This window comes from Hydractinia symbiolongicarpus, chromosome 9 (assembly GCF_029227915.1).
Source record: "Hydractinia symbiolongicarpus strain clone_291-10 chromosome 9, HSymV2.1, whole genome shotgun sequence".
Taxonomy (NCBI): Eukaryota; Metazoa; Cnidaria; class Hydrozoa; order Anthoathecata; family Hydractiniidae; genus Hydractinia; species Hydractinia symbiolongicarpus.
This window is the reverse complement of record NC_079883.1, coordinates 19,589,679-19,595,721: the sequence shown is the minus strand read 5'-3', so window position 1 is coordinate 19,595,721 and position 6,043 is coordinate 19,589,679.

Below are 6,043 nucleotides of genomic sequence, written 5' to 3'. Positions count from 1 at the left end.
ATTGACGGGTCTCTTCTTGATCGTGTTTATGTTCATAATAATGTATTTATTTATGTGTTTATTTTTCAGATCATGATGCCGTGAAAGTCAGGTTGACATGTAAACATGAGGATGATCAGGATAATATGAGTTTGGATAATGAGTGAAAGATGGCAAGAGTAATGAAAATTAACATGAAAACAGAGAGAAAATTTGGTGAATCTTATAGCAAGTGACAGTACCAGTATTGGGTATTTTTTTTAGTTTCCTACTAGCTAAACCTGTGGAAAATACAAGCACATAGTCTTCTTTATAGACAATAAGTCATTTTAACATGTTTGGCTGTAGTATTTAATTTTGTGTTACATTATATGTTTTAAATACATAATGTGATTGTAATGTCGAGAACAATAGGTACTGAAGCGAAAATATTGCCACATCTAGTTGAATTTCAAAAGTTTCTATGAAACACTTCGCTTAGTACCTATGCATTTCTCAATATTTGAATTATTTATAATTTTGTATGAAAATGTTTTTAGAATTAATAATTAGTTTAATTTGTTCAGTAATCAAGAAAAAACGTTTTTGTGACTGGTAAGTTCTATGTGAACATTTTTGTGGAACAGCTTCATTCTGCCCAGCCATTTTTATTCAAAACTGAATCCCACTCAATCACCTTCAATTTCAAATAACTAACTTCACCTGAAGCTCAGTTTTCGATGAACACTAATGAATGTTCATTTTCTTTTTGTAGTTTTGCTCTTATTGAGGATTGCAAAAAGAGGGGAAATATTGAAGTCAAGAAGGCTCTGACACATAGTCGGGAAATTCACCTTGGTTGGTCGAGGGAAATACTTCAATTTCTAGGAAAGTCACAGAGTTTTCGGAAATTTATTTGTTAAAAAGCTTCTAGTTTTTTCGATGCGTTTTCACTGTTTGTTATTTTTCGATCTGCTAAGATTTCTGTTTTTAAATATATGGCATCTTCCATTCCCAAAATTTTTTATAAAAAACGTTGATTGTCCATAACATGTAAAATTTGCAACTTGTGGAACCAATTATTTCATGGATAAAATGCAAGAACTTCATATTTGTCACGGCCAGAGCCTTCTAGAATTTGAATCTTCTTCGAGGTGAAGAAGATTCTTTAACATGTTACATTCACGACCTTAGCCCTGTAAAAAATCCAGATCTGGGAACACCGAATACTACAGTTTCACAGTTCAGACCAAACAAAATGTTCATCAAGGCATGTCGTTCCGAATGGATTTGCGAGACAAACTGGAAAAGGCTACGGAGGAAAAAAGCACAGTGAAGCTGAAAAACTTCAAGCGCAAGGCCAATTGGAAAGATAACTCGCAACAAGATATAGAGATCAATCGAAACAAGAAAATTGAAGATAGTCAAGCTGGTTTCCCTCATAAAAAAATTAAAGGGATATTGCAAAACAGCTGAAGATTGAAAGTATCTTGGATAACAGCTATGATAGACAGGCAGTAAGTGTGGTAGGATTTATCAACATCGATTCCATGGCGACATCAGCAATGGATGTAAATGGTGACACCAAAAGAACAGATGTCTTTATTAATGATGACTCTGGTATCATTTTGCTTTCGTTGTGGAACGAGAAGGGCAACAACTTAAAGAGTGGCGTCTATGAAATCCAAAATGCAGTTGTGCGTGAGCTGTCGAATACTTCCACTGGTTTTTTCCTAACAACCACCAATGAAACATCCTTGACTCCGTCAAAACACACTGTGAAAAAGATGCCGCCTCCATTTGATCTCAAAACAAAAGTCAAATTTCCTATAAAGTCTGTTGTCATCAGCCACAAGAATTTGAAGTGCCCTCTGTGCTTTGCATCAGTTGATGAGAAAACATCAGGAAATGATTTTTTTCAGTGTAGCAAGTGCTCTTCCAATTAATTTCATTATCAAGATCATAACTTAGGAAGGTCAGGAAGTGGTTATGTATATGCCACAGCTGTATCAATATCTAAAAAGCAAAGGTGAAACGTGTTTTGATGATGAGGACAAGATTTGTCGAATTCTTCTCATGGATGAACTGACAACACTGATGATGAACCATCGAAACATCATTCTTGACTTATAAACTTTTTGGTGATTTCCAATAAACGATAAGAGTATTTTGACTTATAACTTTTTTATGAGCTCTTGATGTATTATTGTACATGTTTTATTAGATTTTTTGCTACTTCTCAACAAAAGTTGACACAATCAGTACTACTACTTACCTTCAGTTCCCATGTGTTTTTTCTGTTTTCAAACTGCTTTCTCATTCGATTTTATTACACCCAACCATGAAAATGAAATTTGAAGCTATTATCTAAGGGCAATTCGAATCACGCTTGACACTTCCCCCGACTCGTGAACCCGCCGCGCCGTTTTCACCGATATGTTTTTTTTCCAAGCAGCAATGCCCTGGAAACCAGGTTGTTTTTCTGCTGTGAAAACAATTACCACGTATTACGTACATGTCCATAAACCATTTCTATGCGTTTTTATGTAATGGCTATCAACTTTCGTGGTAAAGCGTTGCGCGCTGGCTTGAAACAGGGGAGCTGGGAACAGTCGCGCAGTATTATTCAGTTCGAGGCTTGCTGATGCGCATGCTCATTAGATCAAAGAAACGCACTAACTTCGGGGTCGATGAATTTGGGTACGTTGTCTCTCTTAATTTAGGATAGCGTATCCGTAAATCGTTTCTCTATGCTCGCATGGCCTACCTAGCTTATCCATCCACTGTTTCTCTGCGTACTTGTAGTGTAGTGCACGAGGGTTGATACCGGGCGTTAAAAACGACAACAATCTTGCAGCATTATTCAGTTTAAAGTTTTCTGATGCGCATGATTTGACGAAGCAGCGCTGAAAAATAACGAGAGTGTAAAGACCAGAGGAACGCGGTCGGTAATTCTAGTATCAACTCTGGTGGGAACCGTACGAACCTCGCTTCAAATAGAGACTGGGGATGACAGCAACATGATTATCGCTGACAGCAAATTCGTATATTTACATCAGAACACTCAGTGATATAAAGCGTGAAAAATTTATTAAGACGTAATATACCTAGAGGAACGCAGTAAATTGGGATCTGGAACAGATTTCTGGGTATTATAGGAATTTCGGGATAGATAGAATTGAGGTTTGGAAAAAAAGTGTGCGTTTTAATTTCATTCTTGCCTATTGCGCACTCTATTACGCGCTCTACGCGAAAAGGGGAAGAGACAGCAAATAAAATATGTGTGGTGTATTCTGTTGACGTTTTCATGAATCACAACCCAAACAGCTCTGGGAACGGGATTGCATACAGGATATGTCAATCAGTAATATATACATTCTGTCATAAAAAGGGTCCTGATGCTAAAAATTTGTAAACACATCCCAGAAGCGTGACACACGGATTGATTGTATTGTCATCCCGGCTTGCAACGCACAACATTGTGACAAACTATTTTTAGCTTATCCTAGAACGTAGGTATCGGCAGTCTTCCGAAACGTGAAATATAAAATGACTTCACAACGCCTTTTTGAATAGAAGTGTATTCGTTGTTATGACCAGAAAACCATCCGGTAGCCTTCATTAATCATCATGATGTACCTTCAAATGAGAAAACAAGTATTAAAGCATATTTTTCTCGAATAAAAAAAAATGAAAGTTCATATCAACCTCGTTCACATGTGGCTTCATTTCTTCCCTGGTGAGGATGTTTTTTACCTTACTCTTTAATGAGAGGAATTTTTTTTCGAATTTGGACATTCTTCATGGATGTCTACCCAACTCCGAGCCAAAATACTTAAGAAGATGAATTCTCTATATTTCGACTGCACCCATTAACCCTTTCTCTGTAGCTCCATAGGAATAAATCTACTGTGTAAAGCACGCAGCGACTTGCACTGCCCCGGTGTGGAGGAGAACGGCCAAACTAGACAGCGTTTTAAAGAGCATCAAGTTACCCATTGAATGGGCCTAAAATCAGCTCATAGGTGTTGCTAGTTGCGGAGATATTTGCGATTGAAAATGAGAATTTTCTGTCAAAAAATTTGAAATTTTAAATTAATTCCGCCTCTGAAAGGGTAAAAATTCGGAGAAGTCGTGCATGCATGGATGAGGTTGAAAATCCGAAATCTTTCAGCCTGCAAGGGCTTTTTATTTTTCTTTTGAAATTGTTCTTATTGAGAAATGAAGTTTATGTAAGTTAAGTTAGCTATGATTTACAGTTACAATAGTAATCAAAAATTGAATTTTAAAATTTTAGAATATTCAATGATTTTGTTTCCCCATATTACTCAGTCCTCTTCAAAGTTCAGTACTTTTTTTAGATTATTGCTAATGGCGGAAATCTTTAAGCCGCAGGGCTTCTTGTTACAAGCTCGTGAGCTTGTATTAAAACGCAAATGTGTCCTACAAGAATGCAAATTTTTGCCTCTCTGAGCACCGACACGGGAGTCGTCGTGTGTTCGAATCTCATCTTGGTAACTATTTTTACTTTTTTTTCTTTTTTAAAAAGATAAGACAAGTGTTCAAAACACTTGTTTAACTAACTAGTAAATAAAGGTGTTTCCACCAAACTTTTTAAAAGTGAATGTAGGCAGAATTAACTGAATTAATGAATTTCGCAAATTTTGGGGTTTGTGGGTTTGTGGTCTTTCTTCTTCCTGTCAGTCGGTTCACCAAAGACGGACCCATCGAAAATTAAAAGTTCGAGGAATTTTCCGGTCAGGAAGGTCTCACAAATCAATTTTGAAAAATAAGTGTGTAACAAATATTATTGCGTATCTGAATAGTAAAATATGTCGTGTCTAACTTCGTAACAAAAATCCCAATTTGATAGACAGCTTTTTGTAAACTTTATTCGCGAGGTTGTTTGCGTATATCATACGTCTTGTTAGATTTCAAATCCAGTTTATGGAAAAAGTTTTTTATTTTGTGGGATTTTAAATTCTATGAAAAACAAGGAAATGAAGAGAAGGGCAGACTAATTTCTGGATATATGTAGACAGCCTCAGATATAATAAAAGCTTGCCTTACACATTCTGTTACGTAAAACAGCAGAACCATTAGGGATATTTTGGAGAATATTTTTTGCAAGAACTAATTTTTTGAAATACTTTTGCATTTTTACGAGAACTATTTTTTTTGCAAAGTTAGCAAATTATACTCTTGTTTAAAATACCTCCTTAATCTGAATACTAGTATGAGCACATGTACTGAAAGGGATATACATATAGCTAAAGGCTATCTTTCACTTCAAGAAAATTTTCTGTGGAATAGAATGGAAAGAAACAGAAAAATTTCTGAGTATGCATACTTAAAATGTTTACATCATATGAACAGAAAATGTTTTTGTTTATTTTGTTCTGAGCAAATTAAAATCGAGTTCAACTTTTTCTTTGCGTTGTGTATGAAAACGACAAGTAGACAATTATTTAGCCAATCAGGTTATTTCATTTTGTGAGAATTTCGCAAAGTGTGTCTGTAAAAAAAATTGCAATACTATGAAACAGAAATTACAAGTAGGAAATTTTCTGTTCTGTTCCTGTCCATTTCGTTCCATGGAAAACTTTCAAAATACTTTTTGTTCAAAACTATACTTTTTGCTAAAAATAAAATTCAAATAGTCCTGAGTCTTGCTATAACATGTTTTTAGATTGGTTTGATAAATTTAAGTCAAAAAATATTTTCACTGTTATCATAGCTCCTGAATTTAGCCACTTTCGAAAACGCCGATAAACTGTTTTTGACAGCATATGATTTTGACAAAGATACATGTGCAGAAAACATTAAAAACAACTCTCATGATTGAAATTGTCAGATAGGGTCTAAATATGTGCCATGCTTGATTGGTGCAACGCAGTTTCCTATTTTCTTGTATCACAGAAAGCTACTCTGTCAATATAAAACTCGTGAAAACTTCAGTTAAAATGGGTTAACTTTTTAACATACAGCGTCTTTTTAAGCTTGTGGGTGGATTTTGCATGCCTCAGCCTGGATACGGTTTAGGTTTTATTGAAATTCATAGCTTTCTCAGAGACACTAGATTTCC